The sequence below is a fragment of the Leiobunum rupestre genome, chromosome 2, assembly GCF_980474605.1.
Source record: "Leiobunum rupestre chromosome 2, qqLeiRupe1.1.hap1, whole genome shotgun sequence".
Classification (NCBI taxonomy): Eukaryota; Metazoa; Arthropoda; class Arachnida; order Opiliones; family Sclerosomatidae; genus Leiobunum; species Leiobunum rupestre.
The window spans coordinates 50,566,709-50,587,161 of NC_143385.1; the positions used below are offsets into that span (position 1 = coordinate 50,566,709).

The 20,453-nt window shown below is 33.1% G+C and overlaps 37 non-coding genes across 37 annotated transcripts; all 37 read right to left on the bottom strand.

Annotated features, from left to right (window-relative positions):
* Positions 1-232: 232 nt before the first annotated feature.
* LOC149958071 (U5 spliceosomal RNA) lies at positions 233-351 on the bottom strand. Its single transcript, XR_016479082.1, has one exon. It is a non-coding gene; the product is annotated as a U5 spliceosomal RNA (small nuclear RNA).
* Positions 352-783: 432 nt separating this feature from the next.
* Positions 784-902, bottom strand: LOC149958072 (U5 spliceosomal RNA). Its single transcript, XR_016479083.1, has one exon. It is a non-coding gene; the product is annotated as a U5 spliceosomal RNA (small nuclear RNA).
* A 432-nt stretch (positions 903-1,334) lies between these two features.
* Positions 1,335-1,453, bottom strand: LOC149958073 (U5 spliceosomal RNA). Its single transcript, XR_016479084.1, has one exon. It is a non-coding gene; the product is annotated as a U5 spliceosomal RNA (small nuclear RNA).
* Positions 1,454-1,885: 432 nt separating this feature from the next.
* On the bottom strand, positions 1,886-2,004 carry LOC149958074 (U5 spliceosomal RNA). The gene has a single exon (XR_016479085.1). It is a non-coding gene; the product is annotated as a U5 spliceosomal RNA (small nuclear RNA).
* Positions 2,005-2,436: 432 nt separating this feature from the next.
* LOC149958075 (U5 spliceosomal RNA) lies at positions 2,437-2,555 on the bottom strand. The gene has a single exon (XR_016479086.1). It is a non-coding gene; the product is annotated as a U5 spliceosomal RNA (small nuclear RNA).
* A 432-nt stretch (positions 2,556-2,987) lies between these two features.
* Positions 2,988-3,106, bottom strand: LOC149958076 (U5 spliceosomal RNA). The gene has a single exon (XR_016479087.1). It is a non-coding gene; the product is annotated as a U5 spliceosomal RNA (small nuclear RNA).
* A 432-nt stretch (positions 3,107-3,538) lies between these two features.
* Positions 3,539-3,657, bottom strand: LOC149958077 (U5 spliceosomal RNA). Its single transcript, XR_016479089.1, has one exon. It is a non-coding gene; the product is annotated as a U5 spliceosomal RNA (small nuclear RNA).
* A 432-nt stretch (positions 3,658-4,089) lies between these two features.
* LOC149958078 (U5 spliceosomal RNA) lies at positions 4,090-4,208 on the bottom strand. Its single transcript, XR_016479090.1, has one exon. It is a non-coding gene; the product is annotated as a U5 spliceosomal RNA (small nuclear RNA).
* Positions 4,209-4,640: 432 nt separating this feature from the next.
* LOC149958079 (U5 spliceosomal RNA) lies at positions 4,641-4,759 on the bottom strand. The gene has a single exon (XR_016479091.1). It is a non-coding gene; the product is annotated as a U5 spliceosomal RNA (small nuclear RNA).
* Positions 4,760-5,191: 432 nt separating this feature from the next.
* On the bottom strand, positions 5,192-5,310 carry LOC149958080 (U5 spliceosomal RNA). The gene has a single exon (XR_016479092.1). It is a non-coding gene; the product is annotated as a U5 spliceosomal RNA (small nuclear RNA).
* A 432-nt stretch (positions 5,311-5,742) lies between these two features.
* Positions 5,743-5,861, bottom strand: LOC149958081 (U5 spliceosomal RNA). Its single transcript, XR_016479093.1, has one exon. It is a non-coding gene; the product is annotated as a U5 spliceosomal RNA (small nuclear RNA).
* A 432-nt stretch (positions 5,862-6,293) lies between these two features.
* LOC149958082 (U5 spliceosomal RNA) lies at positions 6,294-6,412 on the bottom strand. Its single transcript, XR_016479094.1, has one exon. It is a non-coding gene; the product is annotated as a U5 spliceosomal RNA (small nuclear RNA).
* Positions 6,413-6,844: 432 nt separating this feature from the next.
* Positions 6,845-6,963, bottom strand: LOC149958083 (U5 spliceosomal RNA). The gene has a single exon (XR_016479095.1). It is a non-coding gene; the product is annotated as a U5 spliceosomal RNA (small nuclear RNA).
* Positions 6,964-7,395: 432 nt separating this feature from the next.
* On the bottom strand, positions 7,396-7,514 carry LOC149958084 (U5 spliceosomal RNA). Its single transcript, XR_016479096.1, has one exon. It is a non-coding gene; the product is annotated as a U5 spliceosomal RNA (small nuclear RNA).
* A 432-nt stretch (positions 7,515-7,946) lies between these two features.
* Positions 7,947-8,065, bottom strand: LOC149958085 (U5 spliceosomal RNA). The gene has a single exon (XR_016479097.1). It is a non-coding gene; the product is annotated as a U5 spliceosomal RNA (small nuclear RNA).
* A 432-nt stretch (positions 8,066-8,497) lies between these two features.
* LOC149958086 (U5 spliceosomal RNA) lies at positions 8,498-8,616 on the bottom strand. The gene has a single exon (XR_016479098.1). It is a non-coding gene; the product is annotated as a U5 spliceosomal RNA (small nuclear RNA).
* Positions 8,617-9,048: 432 nt separating this feature from the next.
* On the bottom strand, positions 9,049-9,167 carry LOC149958087 (U5 spliceosomal RNA). Its single transcript, XR_016479100.1, has one exon. It is a non-coding gene; the product is annotated as a U5 spliceosomal RNA (small nuclear RNA).
* Positions 9,168-9,599: 432 nt separating this feature from the next.
* LOC149958088 (U5 spliceosomal RNA) lies at positions 9,600-9,718 on the bottom strand. Its single transcript, XR_016479101.1, has one exon. It is a non-coding gene; the product is annotated as a U5 spliceosomal RNA (small nuclear RNA).
* A 432-nt stretch (positions 9,719-10,150) lies between these two features.
* Positions 10,151-10,269, bottom strand: LOC149958089 (U5 spliceosomal RNA). The gene has a single exon (XR_016479102.1). It is a non-coding gene; the product is annotated as a U5 spliceosomal RNA (small nuclear RNA).
* A 432-nt stretch (positions 10,270-10,701) lies between these two features.
* Positions 10,702-10,820, bottom strand: LOC149958090 (U5 spliceosomal RNA). The gene has a single exon (XR_016479103.1). It is a non-coding gene; the product is annotated as a U5 spliceosomal RNA (small nuclear RNA).
* Positions 10,821-11,252: 432 nt separating this feature from the next.
* LOC149958091 (U5 spliceosomal RNA) lies at positions 11,253-11,371 on the bottom strand. The gene has a single exon (XR_016479104.1). It is a non-coding gene; the product is annotated as a U5 spliceosomal RNA (small nuclear RNA).
* A 432-nt stretch (positions 11,372-11,803) lies between these two features.
* LOC149958092 (U5 spliceosomal RNA) lies at positions 11,804-11,922 on the bottom strand. The gene has a single exon (XR_016479105.1). It is a non-coding gene; the product is annotated as a U5 spliceosomal RNA (small nuclear RNA).
* A 432-nt stretch (positions 11,923-12,354) lies between these two features.
* Positions 12,355-12,473, bottom strand: LOC149958093 (U5 spliceosomal RNA). The gene has a single exon (XR_016479106.1). It is a non-coding gene; the product is annotated as a U5 spliceosomal RNA (small nuclear RNA).
* Positions 12,474-12,905: 432 nt separating this feature from the next.
* On the bottom strand, positions 12,906-13,024 carry LOC149958094 (U5 spliceosomal RNA). The gene has a single exon (XR_016479107.1). It is a non-coding gene; the product is annotated as a U5 spliceosomal RNA (small nuclear RNA).
* A 432-nt stretch (positions 13,025-13,456) lies between these two features.
* On the bottom strand, positions 13,457-13,575 carry LOC149958095 (U5 spliceosomal RNA). The gene has a single exon (XR_016479108.1). It is a non-coding gene; the product is annotated as a U5 spliceosomal RNA (small nuclear RNA).
* A 432-nt stretch (positions 13,576-14,007) lies between these two features.
* Positions 14,008-14,126, bottom strand: LOC149958096 (U5 spliceosomal RNA). Its single transcript, XR_016479109.1, has one exon. It is a non-coding gene; the product is annotated as a U5 spliceosomal RNA (small nuclear RNA).
* Positions 14,127-14,558: 432 nt separating this feature from the next.
* Positions 14,559-14,677, bottom strand: LOC149958097 (U5 spliceosomal RNA). The gene has a single exon (XR_016479111.1). It is a non-coding gene; the product is annotated as a U5 spliceosomal RNA (small nuclear RNA).
* Positions 14,678-15,109: 432 nt separating this feature from the next.
* LOC149958098 (U5 spliceosomal RNA) lies at positions 15,110-15,228 on the bottom strand. Its single transcript, XR_016479112.1, has one exon. It is a non-coding gene; the product is annotated as a U5 spliceosomal RNA (small nuclear RNA).
* A 432-nt stretch (positions 15,229-15,660) lies between these two features.
* Positions 15,661-15,779, bottom strand: LOC149958099 (U5 spliceosomal RNA). The gene has a single exon (XR_016479113.1). It is a non-coding gene; the product is annotated as a U5 spliceosomal RNA (small nuclear RNA).
* Positions 15,780-16,211: 432 nt separating this feature from the next.
* On the bottom strand, positions 16,212-16,330 carry LOC149958100 (U5 spliceosomal RNA). Its single transcript, XR_016479114.1, has one exon. It is a non-coding gene; the product is annotated as a U5 spliceosomal RNA (small nuclear RNA).
* Positions 16,331-16,762: 432 nt separating this feature from the next.
* On the bottom strand, positions 16,763-16,881 carry LOC149958101 (U5 spliceosomal RNA). The gene has a single exon (XR_016479115.1). It is a non-coding gene; the product is annotated as a U5 spliceosomal RNA (small nuclear RNA).
* A 432-nt stretch (positions 16,882-17,313) lies between these two features.
* Positions 17,314-17,432, bottom strand: LOC149958102 (U5 spliceosomal RNA). Its single transcript, XR_016479116.1, has one exon. It is a non-coding gene; the product is annotated as a U5 spliceosomal RNA (small nuclear RNA).
* A 432-nt stretch (positions 17,433-17,864) lies between these two features.
* LOC149958103 (U5 spliceosomal RNA) lies at positions 17,865-17,983 on the bottom strand. Its single transcript, XR_016479117.1, has one exon. It is a non-coding gene; the product is annotated as a U5 spliceosomal RNA (small nuclear RNA).
* A 432-nt stretch (positions 17,984-18,415) lies between these two features.
* On the bottom strand, positions 18,416-18,534 carry LOC149958104 (U5 spliceosomal RNA). The gene has a single exon (XR_016479118.1). It is a non-coding gene; the product is annotated as a U5 spliceosomal RNA (small nuclear RNA).
* Positions 18,535-18,966: 432 nt separating this feature from the next.
* On the bottom strand, positions 18,967-19,085 carry LOC149958105 (U5 spliceosomal RNA). The gene has a single exon (XR_016479119.1). It is a non-coding gene; the product is annotated as a U5 spliceosomal RNA (small nuclear RNA).
* A 432-nt stretch (positions 19,086-19,517) lies between these two features.
* On the bottom strand, positions 19,518-19,636 carry LOC149958106 (U5 spliceosomal RNA). The gene has a single exon (XR_016479120.1). It is a non-coding gene; the product is annotated as a U5 spliceosomal RNA (small nuclear RNA).
* A 432-nt stretch (positions 19,637-20,068) lies between these two features.
* LOC149958107 (U5 spliceosomal RNA) lies at positions 20,069-20,187 on the bottom strand. The gene has a single exon (XR_016479122.1). It is a non-coding gene; the product is annotated as a U5 spliceosomal RNA (small nuclear RNA).
* Between the last annotated feature and the right edge of the window lie 266 nt (positions 20,188-20,453).

The window sequence follows — 20,453 nt, forward strand, 5'->3', positions numbered from 1 at the left end:
AATCGTCTGCAATTTTCTTTTTTTTCCTTCGCTTAACTGCTGACCATGACCATGACCATGACCAAAATTATCATTTAATCGTTCGAAATTTTTTGATGCCATTTCAATAAAACCCCGCCGTAGCTGGCGGCGTTATAGTCATTCGTGAAATTTAAACGTCGAAACATTGAAACTTTAAAGGTTTTCACACAGGTGTTTTGCGATGTGGGTGTTTATTTTTAGATTCAAAGCGAACTCTACCACAAGGTAGAGTATTCAAAAATAGCTTAAAGGCTCATAATATTGCTCCTCCCCACGGTAATCTTTAGTAAAAGGCGAAAGATTAAAGCGATTGAGGAGAAGCTAGAGCATAATATATCGTGGCTACTATAAGTAAAATGATTATTGTATCAAACCATGTTACACTATATTTTATTTGTATGAATTACAAGTAATAAAGCGAAGATTTTAATTACATTACTTTATCATGAGAAACGCACAAATTACCGTTCTTGTAAGAAGGTGTTAAAAAAAGAAATTTTGTTATTAACTCAACATGTAATTGTTAAAGGAATCGTCTGCAATTTTCTTTTTTTTCCTTCGCTTAACTGCTGACCATGACCATGACCATGACCAAAATTATCATTTAATCGTTCGAAATTTTTTGATGCCATTTCAATAAAACCCCGCCGTAGCTGGCGGCGTTATAGTCATTCGTGAAATTTAAACGTCGAAACATTGAAACTTTAAAGGTTTTCACACAGGTGTTTTGCGATGTGGGTGTTTATTTTTAGATTCAAAGCGAACTCTACCACAAGGTAGAGTATTCAAAAATAGCTTAAAGGCTCATAATATTGCTCCTCCCCACGGTAATCTTTAGTAAAAGGCGAAAGATTAAAGCGATTGAGGAGAAGCTAGAGCATAATATATCGTGGCTACTATAAGTAAAATGATTATTGTATCAAACCATGTTACACTATATTTTATTTGTATGAATTACAAGTAATAAAGCGAAGATTTTAATTACATTACTTTATCATGAGAAACGCACAAATTACCGTTCTTGTAAGAAGGTGTTAAAAAAAGAAATTTTGTTATTAACTCAACATGTAATTGTTAAAGGAATCGTCTGCAATTTTCTTTTTTTTCCTTCGCTTAACTGCTGACCATGACCATGACCATGACCAAAATTATCATTTAATCGTTCGAAATTTTTTGATGCCATTTCAATAAAACCCCGCCGTAGCTGGCGGCGTTATAGTCATTCGTGAAATTTAAACGTCGAAACATTGAAACTTTAAAGGTTTTCACACAGGTGTTTTGCGATGTGGGTGTTTATTTTTAGATTCAAAGCGAACTCTACCACAAGGTAGAGTATTCAAAAATAGCTTAAAGGCTCATAATATTGCTCCTCCCCACGGTAATCTTTAGTAAAAGGCGAAAGATTAAAGCGATTGAGGAGAAGCTAGAGCATAATATATCGTGGCTACTATAAGTAAAATGATTATTGTATCAAACCATGTTACACTATATTTTATTTGTATGAATTACAAGTAATAAAGCGAAGATTTTAATTACATTACTTTATCATGAGAAACGCACAAATTACCGTTCTTGTAAGAAGGTGTTAAAAAAAGAAATTTTGTTATTAACTCAACATGTAATTGTTAAAGGAATCGTCTGCAATTTTCTTTTTTTTCCTTCGCTTAACTGCTGACCATGACCATGACCATGACCAAAATTATCATTTAATCGTTCGAAATTTTTTGATGCCATTTCAATAAAACCCCGCCGTAGCTGGCGGCGTTATAGTCATTCGTGAAATTTAAACGTCGAAACATTGAAACTTTAAAGGTTTTCACACAGGTGTTTTGCGATGTGGGTGTTTATTTTTAGATTCAAAGCGAACTCTACCACAAGGTAGAGTATTCAAAAATAGCTTAAAGGCTCATAATATTGCTCCTCCCCACGGTAATCTTTAGTAAAAGGCGAAAGATTAAAGCGATTGAGGAGAAGCTAGAGCATAATATATCGTGGCTACTATAAGTAAAATGATTATTGTATCAAACCATGTTACACTATATTTTATTTGTATGAATTACAAGTAATAAAGCGAAGATTTTAATTACATTACTTTATCATGAGAAACGCACAAATTACCGTTCTTGTAAGAAGGTGTTAAAAAAAGAAATTTTGTTATTAACTCAACATGTAATTGTTAAAGGAATCGTCTGCAATTTTCTTTTTTTTCCTTCGCTTAACTGCTGACCATGACCATGACCATGACCAAAATTATCATTTAATCGTTCGAAATTTTTTGATGCCATTTCAATAAAACCCCGCCGTAGCTGGCGGCGTTATAGTCATTCGTGAAATTTAAACGTCGAAACATTGAAACTTTAAAGGTTTTCACACAGGTGTTTTGCGATGTGGGTGTTTATTTTTAGATTCAAAGCGAACTCTACCACAAGGTAGAGTATTCAAAAATAGCTTAAAGGCTCATAATATTGCTCCTCCCCACGGTAATCTTTAGTAAAAGGCGAAAGATTAAAGCGATTGAGGAGAAGCTAGAGCATAATATATCGTGGCTACTATAAGTAAAATGATTATTGTATCAAACCATGTTACACTATATTTTATTTGTATGAATTACAAGTAATAAAGCGAAGATTTTAATTACATTACTTTATCATGAGAAACGCACAAATTACCGTTCTTGTAAGAAGGTGTTAAAAAAAGAAATTTTGTTATTAACTCAACATGTAATTGTTAAAGGAATCGTCTGCAATTTTCTTTTTTTTCCTTCGCTTAACTGCTGACCATGACCATGACCATGACCAAAATTATCATTTAATCGTTCGAAATTTTTTGATGCCATTTCAATAAAACCCCGCCGTAGCTGGCGGCGTTATAGTCATTCGTGAAATTTAAACGTCGAAACATTGAAACTTTAAAGGTTTTCACACAGGTGTTTTGCGATGTGGGTGTTTATTTTTAGATTCAAAGCGAACTCTACCACAAGGTAGAGTATTCAAAAATAGCTTAAAGGCTCATAATATTGCTCCTCCCCACGGTAATCTTTAGTAAAAGGCGAAAGATTAAAGCGATTGAGGAGAAGCTAGAGCATAATATATCGTGGCTACTATAAGTAAAATGATTATTGTATCAAACCATGTTACACTATATTTTATTTGTATGAATTACAAGTAATAAAGCGAAGATTTTAATTACATTACTTTATCATGAGAAACGCACAAATTACCGTTCTTGTAAGAAGGTGTTAAAAAAAGAAATTTTGTTATTAACTCAACATGTAATTGTTAAAGGAATCGTCTGCAATTTTCTTTTTTTTCCTTCGCTTAACTGCTGACCATGACCATGACCATGACCAAAATTATCATTTAATCGTTCGAAATTTTTTGATGCCATTTCAATAAAACCCCGCCGTAGCTGGCGGCGTTATAGTCATTCGTGAAATTTAAACGTCGAAACATTGAAACTTTAAAGGTTTTCACACAGGTGTTTTGCGATGTGGGTGTTTATTTTTAGATTCAAAGCGAACTCTACCACAAGGTAGAGTATTCAAAAATAGCTTAAAGGCTCATAATATTGCTCCTCCCCACGGTAATCTTTAGTAAAAGGCGAAAGATTAAAGCGATTGAGGAGAAGCTAGAGCATAATATATCGTGGCTACTATAAGTAAAATGATTATTGTATCAAACCATGTTACACTATATTTTATTTGTATGAATTACAAGTAATAAAGCGAAGATTTTAATTACATTACTTTATCATGAGAAACGCACAAATTACCGTTCTTGTAAGAAGGTGTTAAAAAAAGAAATTTTGTTATTAACTCAACATGTAATTGTTAAAGGAATCGTCTGCAATTTTCTTTTTTTTCCTTCGCTTAACTGCTGACCATGACCATGACCATGACCAAAATTATCATTTAATCGTTCGAAATTTTTTGATGCCATTTCAATAAAACCCCGCCGTAGCTGGCGGCGTTATAGTCATTCGTGAAATTTAAACGTCGAAACATTGAAACTTTAAAGGTTTTCACACAGGTGTTTTGCGATGTGGGTGTTTATTTTTAGATTCAAAGCGAACTCTACCACAAGGTAGAGTATTCAAAAATAGCTTAAAGGCTCATAATATTGCTCCTCCCCACGGTAATCTTTAGTAAAAGGCGAAAGATTAAAGCGATTGAGGAGAAGCTAGAGCATAATATATCGTGGCTACTATAAGTAAAATGATTATTGTATCAAACCATGTTACACTATATTTTATTTGTATGAATTACAAGTAATAAAGCGAAGATTTTAATTACATTACTTTATCATGAGAAACGCACAAATTACCGTTCTTGTAAGAAGGTGTTAAAAAAAGAAATTTTGTTATTAACTCAACATGTAATTGTTAAAGGAATCGTCTGCAATTTTCTTTTTTTTCCTTCGCTTAACTGCTGACCATGACCATGACCATGACCAAAATTATCATTTAATCGTTCGAAATTTTTTGATGCCATTTCAATAAAACCCCGCCGTAGCTGGCGGCGTTATAGTCATTCGTGAAATTTAAACGTCGAAACATTGAAACTTTAAAGGTTTTCACACAGGTGTTTTGCGATGTGGGTGTTTATTTTTAGATTCAAAGCGAACTCTACCACAAGGTAGAGTATTCAAAAATAGCTTAAAGGCTCATAATATTGCTCCTCCCCACGGTAATCTTTAGTAAAAGGCGAAAGATTAAAGCGATTGAGGAGAAGCTAGAGCATAATATATCGTGGCTACTATAAGTAAAATGATTATTGTATCAAACCATGTTACACTATATTTTATTTGTATGAATTACAAGTAATAAAGCGAAGATTTTAATTACATTACTTTATCATGAGAAACGCACAAATTACCGTTCTTGTAAGAAGGTGTTAAAAAAAGAAATTTTGTTATTAACTCAACATGTAATTGTTAAAGGAATCGTCTGCAATTTTCTTTTTTTTCCTTCGCTTAACTGCTGACCATGACCATGACCATGACCAAAATTATCATTTAATCGTTCGAAATTTTTTGATGCCATTTCAATAAAACCCCGCCGTAGCTGGCGGCGTTATAGTCATTCGTGAAATTTAAACGTCGAAACATTGAAACTTTAAAGGTTTTCACACAGGTGTTTTGCGATGTGGGTGTTTATTTTTAGATTCAAAGCGAACTCTACCACAAGGTAGAGTATTCAAAAATAGCTTAAAGGCTCATAATATTGCTCCTCCCCACGGTAATCTTTAGTAAAAGGCGAAAGATTAAAGCGATTGAGGAGAAGCTAGAGCATAATATATCGTGGCTACTATAAGTAAAATGATTATTGTATCAAACCATGTTACACTATATTTTATTTGTATGAATTACAAGTAATAAAGCGAAGATTTTAATTACATTACTTTATCATGAGAAACGCACAAATTACCGTTCTTGTAAGAAGGTGTTAAAAAAAGAAATTTTGTTATTAACTCAACATGTAATTGTTAAAGGAATCGTCTGCAATTTTCTTTTTTTTCCTTCGCTTAACTGCTGACCATGACCATGACCATGACCAAAATTATCATTTAATCGTTCGAAATTTTTTGATGCCATTTCAATAAAACCCCGCCGTAGCTGGCGGCGTTATAGTCATTCGTGAAATTTAAACGTCGAAACATTGAAACTTTAAAGGTTTTCACACAGGTGTTTTGCGATGTGGGTGTTTATTTTTAGATTCAAAGCGAACTCTACCACAAGGTAGAGTATTCAAAAATAGCTTAAAGGCTCATAATATTGCTCCTCCCCACGGTAATCTTTAGTAAAAGGCGAAAGATTAAAGCGATTGAGGAGAAGCTAGAGCATAATATATCGTGGCTACTATAAGTAAAATGATTATTGTATCAAACCATGTTACACTATATTTTATTTGTATGAATTACAAGTAATAAAGCGAAGATTTTAATTACATTACTTTATCATGAGAAACGCACAAATTACCGTTCTTGTAAGAAGGTGTTAAAAAAAGAAATTTTGTTATTAACTCAACATGTAATTGTTAAAGGAATCGTCTGCAATTTTCTTTTTTTTCCTTCGCTTAACTGCTGACCATGACCATGACCATGACCAAAATTATCATTTAATCGTTCGAAATTTTTTGATGCCATTTCAATAAAACCCCGCCGTAGCTGGCGGCGTTATAGTCATTCGTGAAATTTAAACGTCGAAACATTGAAACTTTAAAGGTTTTCACACAGGTGTTTTGCGATGTGGGTGTTTATTTTTAGATTCAAAGCGAACTCTACCACAAGGTAGAGTATTCAAAAATAGCTTAAAGGCTCATAATATTGCTCCTCCCCACGGTAATCTTTAGTAAAAGGCGAAAGATTAAAGCGATTGAGGAGAAGCTAGAGCATAATATATCGTGGCTACTATAAGTAAAATGATTATTGTATCAAACCATGTTACACTATATTTTATTTGTATGAATTACAAGTAATAAAGCGAAGATTTTAATTACATTACTTTATCATGAGAAACGCACAAATTACCGTTCTTGTAAGAAGGTGTTAAAAAAAGAAATTTTGTTATTAACTCAACATGTAATTGTTAAAGGAATCGTCTGCAATTTTCTTTTTTTTCCTTCGCTTAACTGCTGACCATGACCATGACCATGACCAAAATTATCATTTAATCGTTCGAAATTTTTTGATGCCATTTCAATAAAACCCCGCCGTAGCTGGCGGCGTTATAGTCATTCGTGAAATTTAAACGTCGAAACATTGAAACTTTAAAGGTTTTCACACAGGTGTTTTGCGATGTGGGTGTTTATTTTTAGATTCAAAGCGAACTCTACCACAAGGTAGAGTATTCAAAAATAGCTTAAAGGCTCATAATATTGCTCCTCCCCACGGTAATCTTTAGTAAAAGGCGAAAGATTAAAGCGATTGAGGAGAAGCTAGAGCATAATATATCGTGGCTACTATAAGTAAAATGATTATTGTATCAAACCATGTTACACTATATTTTATTTGTATGAATTACAAGTAATAAAGCGAAGATTTTAATTACATTACTTTATCATGAGAAACGCACAAATTACCGTTCTTGTAAGAAGGTGTTAAAAAAAGAAATTTTGTTATTAACTCAACATGTAATTGTTAAAGGAATCGTCTGCAATTTTCTTTTTTTTCCTTCGCTTAACTGCTGACCATGACCATGACCATGACCAAAATTATCATTTAATCGTTCGAAATTTTTTGATGCCATTTCAATAAAACCCCGCCGTAGCTGGCGGCGTTATAGTCATTCGTGAAATTTAAACGTCGAAACATTGAAACTTTAAAGGTTTTCACACAGGTGTTTTGCGATGTGGGTGTTTATTTTTAGATTCAAAGCGAACTCTACCACAAGGTAGAGTATTCAAAAATAGCTTAAAGGCTCATAATATTGCTCCTCCCCACGGTAATCTTTAGTAAAAGGCGAAAGATTAAAGCGATTGAGGAGAAGCTAGAGCATAATATATCGTGGCTACTATAAGTAAAATGATTATTGTATCAAACCATGTTACACTATATTTTATTTGTATGAATTACAAGTAATAAAGCGAAGATTTTAATTACATTACTTTATCATGAGAAACGCACAAATTACCGTTCTTGTAAGAAGGTGTTAAAAAAAGAAATTTTGTTATTAACTCAACATGTAATTGTTAAAGGAATCGTCTGCAATTTTCTTTTTTTTCCTTCGCTTAACTGCTGACCATGACCATGACCATGACCAAAATTATCATTTAATCGTTCGAAATTTTTTGATGCCATTTCAATAAAACCCCGCCGTAGCTGGCGGCGTTATAGTCATTCGTGAAATTTAAACGTCGAAACATTGAAACTTTAAAGGTTTTCACACAGGTGTTTTGCGATGTGGGTGTTTATTTTTAGATTCAAAGCGAACTCTACCACAAGGTAGAGTATTCAAAAATAGCTTAAAGGCTCATAATATTGCTCCTCCCCACGGTAATCTTTAGTAAAAGGCGAAAGATTAAAGCGATTGAGGAGAAGCTAGAGCATAATATATCGTGGCTACTATAAGTAAAATGATTATTGTATCAAACCATGTTACACTATATTTTATTTGTATGAATTACAAGTAATAAAGCGAAGATTTTAATTACATTACTTTATCATGAGAAACGCACAAATTACCGTTCTTGTAAGAAGGTGTTAAAAAAAGAAATTTTGTTATTAACTCAACATGTAATTGTTAAAGGAATCGTCTGCAATTTTCTTTTTTTTCCTTCGCTTAACTGCTGACCATGACCATGACCATGACCAAAATTATCATTTAATCGTTCGAAATTTTTTGATGCCATTTCAATAAAACCCCGCCGTAGCTGGCGGCGTTATAGTCATTCGTGAAATTTAAACGTCGAAACATTGAAACTTTAAAGGTTTTCACACAGGTGTTTTGCGATGTGGGTGTTTATTTTTAGATTCAAAGCGAACTCTACCACAAGGTAGAGTATTCAAAAATAGCTTAAAGGCTCATAATATTGCTCCTCCCCACGGTAATCTTTAGTAAAAGGCGAAAGATTAAAGCGATTGAGGAGAAGCTAGAGCATAATATATCGTGGCTACTATAAGTAAAATGATTATTGTATCAAACCATGTTACACTATATTTTATTTGTATGAATTACAAGTAATAAAGCGAAGATTTTAATTACATTACTTTATCATGAGAAACGCACAAATTACCGTTCTTGTAAGAAGGTGTTAAAAAAAGAAATTTTGTTATTAACTCAACATGTAATTGTTAAAGGAATCGTCTGCAATTTTCTTTTTTTTCCTTCGCTTAACTGCTGACCATGACCATGACCATGACCAAAATTATCATTTAATCGTTCGAAATTTTTTGATGCCATTTCAATAAAACCCCGCCGTAGCTGGCGGCGTTATAGTCATTCGTGAAATTTAAACGTCGAAACATTGAAACTTTAAAGGTTTTCACACAGGTGTTTTGCGATGTGGGTGTTTATTTTTAGATTCAAAGCGAACTCTACCACAAGGTAGAGTATTCAAAAATAGCTTAAAGGCTCATAATATTGCTCCTCCCCACGGTAATCTTTAGTAAAAGGCGAAAGATTAAAGCGATTGAGGAGAAGCTAGAGCATAATATATCGTGGCTACTATAAGTAAAATGATTATTGTATCAAACCATGTTACACTATATTTTATTTGTATGAATTACAAGTAATAAAGCGAAGATTTTAATTACATTACTTTATCATGAGAAACGCACAAATTACCGTTCTTGTAAGAAGGTGTTAAAAAAAGAAATTTTGTTATTAACTCAACATGTAATTGTTAAAGGAATCGTCTGCAATTTTCTTTTTTTTCCTTCGCTTAACTGCTGACCATGACCATGACCATGACCAAAATTATCATTTAATCGTTCGAAATTTTTTGATGCCATTTCAATAAAACCCCGCCGTAGCTGGCGGCGTTATAGTCATTCGTGAAATTTAAACGTCGAAACATTGAAACTTTAAAGGTTTTCACACAGGTGTTTTGCGATGTGGGTGTTTATTTTTAGATTCAAAGCGAACTCTACCACAAGGTAGAGTATTCAAAAATAGCTTAAAGGCTCATAATATTGCTCCTCCCCACGGTAATCTTTAGTAAAAGGCGAAAGATTAAAGCGATTGAGGAGAAGCTAGAGCATAATATATCGTGGCTACTATAAGTAAAATGATTATTGTATCAAACCATGTTACACTATATTTTATTTGTATGAATTACAAGTAATAAAGCGAAGATTTTAATTACATTACTTTATCATGAGAAACGCACAAATTACCGTTCTTGTAAGAAGGTGTTAAAAAAAGAAATTTTGTTATTAACTCAACATGTAATTGTTAAAGGAATCGTCTGCAATTTTCTTTTTTTTCCTTCGCTTAACTGCTGACCATGACCATGACCATGACCAAAATTATCATTTAATCGTTCGAAATTTTTTGATGCCATTTCAATAAAACCCCGCCGTAGCTGGCGGCGTTATAGTCATTCGTGAAATTTAAACGTCGAAACATTGAAACTTTAAAGGTTTTCACACAGGTGTTTTGCGATGTGGGTGTTTATTTTTAGATTCAAAGCGAACTCTACCACAAGGTAGAGTATTCAAAAATAGCTTAAAGGCTCATAATATTGCTCCTCCCCACGGTAATCTTTAGTAAAAGGCGAAAGATTAAAGCGATTGAGGAGAAGCTAGAGCATAATATATCGTGGCTACTATAAGTAAAATGATTATTGTATCAAACCATGTTACACTATATTTTATTTGTATGAATTACAAGTAATAAAGCGAAGATTTTAATTACATTACTTTATCATGAGAAACGCACAAATTACCGTTCTTGTAAGAAGGTGTTAAAAAAAGAAATTTTGTTATTAACTCAACATGTAATTGTTAAAGGAATCGTCTGCAATTTTCTTTTTTTTCCTTCGCTTAACTGCTGACCATGACCATGACCATGACCAAAATTATCATTTAATCGTTCGAAATTTTTTGATGCCATTTCAATAAAACCCCGCCGTAGCTGGCGGCGTTATAGTCATTCGTGAAATTTAAACGTCGAAACATTGAAACTTTAAAGGTTTTCACACAGGTGTTTTGCGATGTGGGTGTTTATTTTTAGATTCAAAGCGAACTCTACCACAAGGTAGAGTATTCAAAAATAGCTTAAAGGCTCATAATATTGCTCCTCCCCACGGTAATCTTTAGTAAAAGGCGAAAGATTAAAGCGATTGAGGAGAAGCTAGAGCATAATATATCGTGGCTACTATAAGTAAAATGATTATTGTATCAAACCATGTTACACTATATTTTATTTGTATGAATTACAAGTAATAAAGCGAAGATTTTAATTACATTACTTTATCATGAGAAACGCACAAATTACCGTTCTTGTAAGAAGGTGTTAAAAAAAGAAATTTTGTTATTAACTCAACATGTAATTGTTAAAGGAATCGTCTGCAATTTTCTTTTTTTTCCTTCGCTTAACTGCTGACCATGACCATGACCATGACCAAAATTATCATTTAATCGTTCGAAATTTTTTGATGCCATTTCAATAAAACCCCGCCGTAGCTGGCGGCGTTATAGTCATTCGTGAAATTTAAACGTCGAAACATTGAAACTTTAAAGGTTTTCACACAGGTGTTTTGCGATGTGGGTGTTTATTTTTAGATTCAAAGCGAACTCTACCACAAGGTAGAGTATTCAAAAATAGCTTAAAGGCTCATAATATTGCTCCTCCCCACGGTAATCTTTAGTAAAAGGCGAAAGATTAAAGCGATTGAGGAGAAGCTAGAGCATAATATATCGTGGCTACTATAAGTAAAATGATTATTGTATCAAACCATGTTACACTATATTTTATTTGTATGAATTACAAGTAATAAAGCGAAGATTTTAATTACATTACTTTATCATGAGAAACGCACAAATTACCGTTCTTGTAAGAAGGTGTTAAAAAAAGAAATTTTGTTATTAACTCAACATGTAATTGTTAAAGGAATCGTCTGCAATTTTCTTTTTTTTCCTTCGCTTAACTGCTGACCATGACCATGACCATGACCAAAATTATCATTTAATCGTTCGAAATTTTTTGATGCCATTTCAATAAAACCCCGCCGTAGCTGGCGGCGTTATAGTCATTCGTGAAATTTAAACGTCGAAACATTGAAACTTTAAAGGTTTTCACACAGGTGTTTTGCGATGTGGGTGTTTATTTTTAGATTCAAAGCGAACTCTACCACAAGGTAGAGTATTCAAAAATAGCTTAAAGGCTCATAATATTGCTCCTCCCCACGGTAATCTTTAGTAAAAGGCGAAAGATTAAAGCGATTGAGGAGAAGCTAGAGCATAATATATCGTGGCTACTATAAGTAAAATGATTATTGTATCAAACCATGTTACACTATATTTTATTTGTATGAATTACAAGTAATAAAGCGAAGATTTTAATTACATTACTTTATCATGAGAAACGCACAAATTACCGTTCTTGTAAGAAGGTGTTAAAAAAAGAAATTTTGTTATTAACTCAACATGTAATTGTTAAAGGAATCGTCTGCAATTTTCTTTTTTTTCCTTCGCTTAACTGCTGACCATGACCATGACCATGACCAAAATTATCATTTAATCGTTCGAAATTTTTTGATGCCATTTCAATAAAACCCCGCCGTAGCTGGCGGCGTTATAGTCATTCGTGAAATTTAAACGTCGAAACATTGAAACTTTAAAGGTTTTCACACAGGTGTTTTGCGATGTGGGTGTTTATTTTTAGATTCAAAGCGAACTCTACCACAAGGTAGAGTATTCAAAAATAGCTTAAAGGCTCATAATATTGCTCCTCCCCACGGTAATCTTTAGTAAAAGGCGAAAGATTAAAGCGATTGAGGAGAAGCTAGAGCATAATATATCGTGGCTACTATAAGTAAAATGATTATTGTATCAAACCATGTTACACTATATTTTATTTGTATGAATTACAAGTAATAAAGCGAAGATTTTAATTACATTACTTTATCATGAGAAACGCACAAATTACCGTTCTTGTAAGAAGGTGTTAAAAAAAGAAATTTTGTTATTAACTCAACATGTAATTGTTAAAGGAATCGTCTGCAATTTTCTTTTTTTTCCTTCGCTTAACTGCTGACCATGACCATGACCATGACCAAAATTATCATTTAATCGTTCGAAATTTTTTGATGCCATTTCAATAAAACCCCGCCGTAGCTGGCGGCGTTATAGTCATTCGTGAAATTTAAACGTCGAAACATTGAAACTTTAAAGGTTTTCACACAGGTGTTTTGCGATGTGGGTGTTTATTTTTAGATTCAAAGCGAACTCTACCACAAGGTAGAGTATTCAAAAATAGCTTAAAGGCTCATAATATTGCTCCTCCCCACGGTAATCTTTAGTAAAAGGCGAAAGATTAAAGCGATTGAGGAGAAGCTAGAGCATAATATATCGTGGCTACTATAAGTAAAATGATTATTGTATCAAACCATGTTACACTATATTTTATTTGTATGAATTACAAGTAATAAAGCGAAGATTTTAATTACATTACTTTATCATGAGAAACGCACAAATTACCGTTCTTGTAAGAAGGTGTTAAAAAAAGAAATTTTGTTATTAACTCAACATGTAATTGTTAAAGGAATCGTCTGCAATTTTCTTTTTTTTCCTTCGCTTAACTGCTGACCATGACCATGACCATGACCAAAATTATCATTTAATCGTTCGAAATTTTTTGATGCCATTTCAATAAAACCCCGCCGTAGCTGGCGGCGTTATAGTCATTCGTGAAATTTAAACGTCGAAACATTGAAACTTTAAAGGTTTTCACACAGGTGTTTTGCGATGTGGGTGTTTATTTTTAGATTCAAAGCGAACTCTACCACAAGGTAGAGTATTCAAAAATAGCTTAAAGGCTCATAATATTGCTCCTCCCCACGGTAATCTTTAGTAAAAGGCGAAAGATTAAAGCGATTGAGGAGAAGCTAGAGCATAATATATCGTGGCTACTATAAGTAAAATGATTATTGTATCAAACCATGTTACACTATATTTTATTTGTATGAATTACAAGTAATAAAGCGAAGATTTTAATTACATTACTTTATCATGAGAAACGCACAAATTACCGTTCTTGTAAGAAGGTGTTAAAAAAAGAAATTTTGTTATTAACTCAACATGTAATTGTTAAAGGAATCGTCTGCAATTTTCTTTTTTTTCCTTCGCTTAACTGCTGACCATGACCATGACCATGACCAAAATTATCATTTAATCGTTCGAAATTTTTTGATGCCATTTCAATAAAACCCCGCCGTAGCTGGCGGCGTTATAGTCATTCGTGAAATTTAAACGTCGAAACATTGAAACTTTAAAGGTTTTCACACAGGTGTTTTGCGATGTGGGTGTTTATTTTTAGATTCAAAGCGAACTCTACCACAAGGTAGAGTATTCAAAAATAGCTTAAAGGCTCATAATATTGCTCCTCCCCACGGTAATCTTTAGTAAAAGGCGAAAGATTAAAGCGATTGAGGAGAAGCTAGAGCATAATATATCGTGGCTACTATAAGTAAAATGATTATTGTATCAAACCATGTTACACTATATTTTATTTGTATGAATTACAAGTAATAAAGCGAAGATTTTAATTACATTACTTTATCATGAGAAACGCACAAATTACCGTTCTTGTAAGAAGGTGTTAAAAAAAGAAATTTTGTTATTAACTCAACATGTAATTGTTAAAGGAATCGTCTGCAATTTTCTTTTTTTTCCTTCGCTTAACTGCTGACCATGACCATGACCATGACCAAAATTATCATTTAATCGTTCGAAATTTTTTGATGCCATTTCAATAAAACCCCGCCGTAGCTGGCGGCGTTATAGTCATTCGTGAAATTTAAACGTCGAAACATTGAAACTTTAAAGGTTTTCACACAGGTGTTTTGCGATGTGGGTGTTTATTTTTAGATTCAAAGCGAACTCTACCACAAGGTAGAGTATTCAAAAATAGCTTAAAGGCTCATAATATTGCTCCTCCCCACGGTAATCTTTAGTAAAAGGCGAAAGATTAAAGCGATTGAGGAGAAGCTAGAGCATAATATATCGTGGCTACTATAAGTAAAATGATTATTGTATCAAACCATGTTACACTATATTTTATTTGTATGAATTACAAGTAATAAAGCGAAGATTTTAATTACATTACTTTATCATGAGAAACGCACAAATTACCGTTCTTGTAAGAAGGTGTTAAAAAAAGAAATTTTGTTATTAACTCAACATGTAATTGTTAAAGGAATCGTCTGCAATTTTCTTTTTTTTCCTTCGCTTAACTGCTGACCATGACCATGACCATGACCAAAATTATCATTTAATCGTTCGAAATTTTTTGATGCCATTTCAATAAAACCCCGCCGTAGCTGGCGGCGTTATAGTCATTCGTGAAATTTAAACGTCGAAACATTGAAACTTTAAAGGTTTTCACACAGGTGTTTTGCGATGTGGGTGTTTATTTTTAGATTCAAAGCGAACTCTACCACAAGGTAGAGTATTCAAAAATAGCTTAAAGGCTCATAATATTGCTCCTCCCCACGGTAATCTTTAGTAAAAGGCGAAAGATTAAAGCGATTGAGGAGAAGCTAGAGCATAATATATCGTGGCTACTATAAGTAAAATGATTATTGTATCAAACCATGTTACACTATATTTTATTTGTATGAATTACAAGTAATAAAGCGAAGATTTTAATTACATTACTTTATCATGAGAAACGCACAAATTACCGTTCTTGTAAGAAGGTGTTAAAAAAAGAAATTTTGTTATTAACTCAACATGTAATTGTTAAAGGAATCGTCTGCAATTTTCTTTTTTTTCCTTCGCTTAACTGCTGACCATGACCATGACCATGACCAAAATTATCATTTAATCGTTCGAAATTTTTTGATGCCATTTCAATAAAACCCCGCCGTAGCTGGCGGCGTTATAGTCATTCGTGAAATTTAAACGTCGAAACATTGAAACTTTAAAGGTTTTCACACAGGTGTTTTGCGATGTGGGTGTTTATTTTTAGATTCAAAGCGAACTCTACCACAAGGTAGAGTATTCAAAAATAGCTTAAAGGCTCATAATATTGCTCCTCCCCACGGTAATCTTTAGTAAAAGGCGAAAGATTAAAGCGATTGAGGAGAAGCTAGAGCATAATATATCGTGGCTACTATAAGTAAAATGATTATTGTATCAAACCATGTTACACTATATTTTATTTGTATGAATTACAAGTAATAAAGCGAAGATTTTAATTACATTACTTTATCATGAGAAACGCACAAATTACCGTTCTTGTAAGAAGGTGTTAAAAAAAGAAATTTTGTTATTAACTCAACATGTAATTGTTAAAGGAATCGTCTGCAATTTTCTTTTTTTTCCTTCGCTTAACTGCTGACCATGACCATGACCATGACCAAAATTATCATTTAATCGTTCGAAATTTTTTGATGCCATTTCAATAAAACCCCGCCGTAGCTGGCGGCGTTATAGTCATTCGTGAAATTTAAACGTCGAAACATTGAAACTTTAAAGGTTTTCACACAGGTGTTTTGCGATGTGGGTGTTTATTTTTAGATTCAAAGCGAACTCTACCACAAGGTAGAGTATTCAAAAATAGCTTAAAGGCTCATAATATTGCTCCTCCCCACGGTAATCTTTAGTAAAAGGCGAAAGATTAAAGCGATTGAGGAGAAGCTAGAGCATAATATATCGTGGCTACTATAAGTAAAATGATTATTGTATCAAACCATGTTACACTATATTTTATTTGTATGAATTACAAGTAATAAAGCGAAGATTTTAATTACATTACTTTATCATGAGAAACGCACAAATTACCGTTCTTGTAAGAAGGTGTTAAAAAAAGAAATTTTGTTATTAACTCAACATGTAATTGTTAAAGGAATCGTCTGCAATTTTCTTTTTTTTCCTTCGCTTAACTGCTGACCATGACCATGACCATGACCAAAATTATCATTTAATCGTTCGAAATTTTTTGATGCCATTTCAATAAAACCCCGCCGTAGCTGGCGGCGTTATAGTCATTCGTGAAATTTAAACGTCGAAACATTGAAACTTTAAAGGTTTTCACACAGGTGTTTTGCGATGTGGGTGTTTATTTTTAGATTCAAAGCGAACTCTACCACAAGGTAGAGTATTCAAAAATAGCTTAAAGGCTCATAATATTGCTCCTCCCCACGGTAATCTTTAGTAAAAGGCGAAAGATTAAAGCGATTGAGGAGAAGCTAGAGCATAATATATCGTGGCTACTATAAGTAAAATGATTATTGTATCAAACCATGTTACACTATATTTTATTTGTATGAATTACAAGTAATAAAGCGAAGATTTTAATTACATTACTTTATCATGAGAAACGCACAAATTACCGTTCTTGTAAGAAGGTGTTAAAAAAAGAAATTTTGTTATTAACTCAACATGTAATTGTTAAAGGAATCGTCTGCAATTTTCTTTTTTTTCCTTCGCTTAACTGCTGACCATGACCATGACCATGACCAAAATTATCATTTAATCGTTCGAAATTTTTTGATGCCATTTCAATAAAACCCCGCCGTAGCTGGCGGCGTTATAGTCATTCGTGAAATTTAAACGTCGAAACATTGAAACTTTAAAGGTTTTCACACAGGTGTTTTGCGATGTGGGTGTTTATTTTTAGATTCAAAGCGAACTCTACCACAAGGTAGAGTATTCAAAAATAGCTTAAAGGCTCATAATATTGCTCCTCCCCACGGTAATCTTTAGTAAAAGGCGAAAGATTAAAGCGATTGAGGAGAAGCTAGAGCATAATATATCGTGGCTACTATAAGTAAAATGATTATTGTATCAAACCATGTTACACTATATTTTATTTGTATGAATTACAAGTAATAAAGCGAAGATTTTAATTACATTACTTTATCATGAGAAACGCACAAATTACCGTTCTTGTAAGAAGGTGTTAAAAAAAGAAATTTTGTTATTAACTCAACATGTAATTGTTAAAGGAATCGTCTGCAATTTTCTTTTTTTTCCTTCGCTTAACTGCTGACCATGACCATGACCATGACCAAAATTATCATTTAATCGTTCGAAATTTTTTGATGCCATTTCAATAAAACCCCGCCGTAGCTGGCGGCGTTATAGTCATTCGTGAAATTTAAACGTCGAAACATTGAAACTTTAAAGGTTTTCACACAGGTGTTTTGCGATGTGGGTGTTTATTTTTAGATTCAAAGCGAACTCTACCACAAGGTAGAGTATTCAAAAATAGCTTAAAGGCTCATAATATTGCTCCTCCCCACGGTAATCTTTAGTAAAAGGCGAAAGATTAAAGCGATTGAGGAGAAGCTAGAGCATAATATATCGTGGCTACTATAAGTAAAATGATTATTGTATCAAACCATGTTACACTATATTTTATTTGTATGAATTACAAGTAATAAAGCGAAGATTTTAATTACATTACTTTATCATGAGAAACGCACAAATTACCGTTCTTGTAAGAAGGTGTTAAAAAAAGAAATTTTGTTATTAACTCAACATGTAATTGTTAAAGGAATCGTCTGCAATTTTCTTTTTTTTCCTTCGCTTAACTGCTGACCATGACCATGACCATGACCAAAATTATCATTTAATCGTTCGAAATTTTTTGATGCCATTTCAATAAAACCCCGCCGTAGCTGGCGGCGTTATAGTCATTCGTGAAATTTAAACGTCGAAACATTGAAACTTTAAAGGTTTTCACACAGGTGTTTTGCGATGTGGGTGTTTATTTTTAGATTCAAAGCGAACTCTACCACAAGGTAGAGTATTCAAAAATAGCTTAAAGGCTCATAATATTGCTCCTCCCCACGGTAATCTTTAGTAAAAGGCGAAAGATTAAAGCGATTGAGGAGAAGCTAGAGCATAATATATCGTGGCTACTATAAGTAAAATGATTATTGTATCAAACCATGTTACACTATATTTTATTTGTATGAATTACAAGTAATAAAGCGAAGATTTTAATTACATTACTTTATCATGAGAAACGCACAAATTACCGTTCTTGTAAGAAGGTGTTAAAAAAAGAAATTTTGTTATTAACTCAACATGTAATTGTTAAAGGAATCGTCTGCAATTTTCTTTTTTTTCCTTCGCTTAACTGCTGACCATGACCATGACCATGACCAAAATTATCATTTAATCGTTCGAAATTTTTTGATGCCATTTCAATAAAACCCCGCCGTAGCTGGCGGCGTTATAGTCATTCGTGAAATTTAAACGTCGAAACATTGAAACTTTAAAGGTTTTCACACAGGTGTTTTGCGATGTGGGTGTTTATTTTTAGATTCAAAGCGAACTCTACCACAAGGTAGAGTATTCAAAAATAGCTTAAAGGCTCATAATATTGCTCCTCCCCACGGTAATCTTTAGTAAAAGGCGAAAGATTAAAGCGATTGAGGAGAAGCTAGAGCATAATATATCGTGGCTACTATAAGTAAAATGATTATTGTATCAAACCATGTTACACTATATTTTATTTGTATGAATTACAAGTAATAAAGCGAAGATTTTAATTACATTACTTTATCATGAGAAACGCACAAATTACCGTTCTTGTAAGAAGGTGTTAAAAAAAGAAATTTTGTTATTAACTCAACATGTAATTGTTAAAGGAATCGTCTGCAATTTTCTTTTTTTTCCTTCGCTTAACTGCTGACCATGACCATGACCATGACCAAAATTATCATTTAATCGTTCGAAATTTTTTGATGCCATTTCAATAAAACCCCGCCGTAGCTGGCGGCGTTATAGTCATTCGTGAAATTTAAACGTCGAAACATTGAAACTTTAAAGGTTTTCACACAGGTGTTTTGCGATGTGGGTGTTTATTTTTAGATTCAAAGCGAACTCTACCACAAGGTAGAGTATTCAAAAATAGCTTAAAGGCTCATAATATTGCTCCTCCCCACGGTAATCTTTAGTAAAAGGCGAAAGATTAAAGCGATTGAGGAGAAGCTAGAGCATAATATATCGTGGCTACTATAAGTAAAATGATTATTGTATCAAACCATGTTACACTATATTTTATTTGTATGAATTACAAGTAATAAAGCGAAGATTTTAATTACATTACTTTATCATGAGAAACGCACAAATTACCGTTCTTGTAAGAAGGTGTTAAAAAAAGAAATTTTGTTATTAACTCAACATGTAATTGTTAAAGGAATCGTCTGCAATTTTCTTTTTTTTCCTTCGCTTAACTGCTGACCATGACCATGACCATGACCAAAATTATCATTTAATCGTTCGAAATTTTTTGATGCCATTTCAATAAAACCCCGCCGTAGCTGGCGGCGTTATAGTCATTCGTGAAATTTAAACGTCGAAACATTGAAACTTTAAAGGTTTTCACACAGGTGTTTTGCGATGTGGGTGTTTATTTTTAGATTCAAAGCGAACTCTACCACAAGGTAGAGTATTCAAAAATAGCTTAAAGGCTCATAATATTGCTCCTCCCCACGGTAATCTTTAGTAAAAGGCGAAAGATTAAAGCGATTGAGGAGAAGCTAGAGCATAATATATCGTGGCTACTATAAGTAAAATGATTATTGTATCAAACCATGTTACACTATATTTTATTTGTATGAATTACAAGTAATAAAGCGAAGATTTTAATTACATTACTTTATCATGAGAAACGCACAAATTACCGTTCTTGTAAGAAGGTGTTAAAAAAAGAAATTTTGTTATTAACTCAACATGTAATTGTTAAAGGAATCGTCTGCAATTTTCTTTTTTTTCCTTCGCTTAACTGCTGACCATGACCATGACCATGACCAAA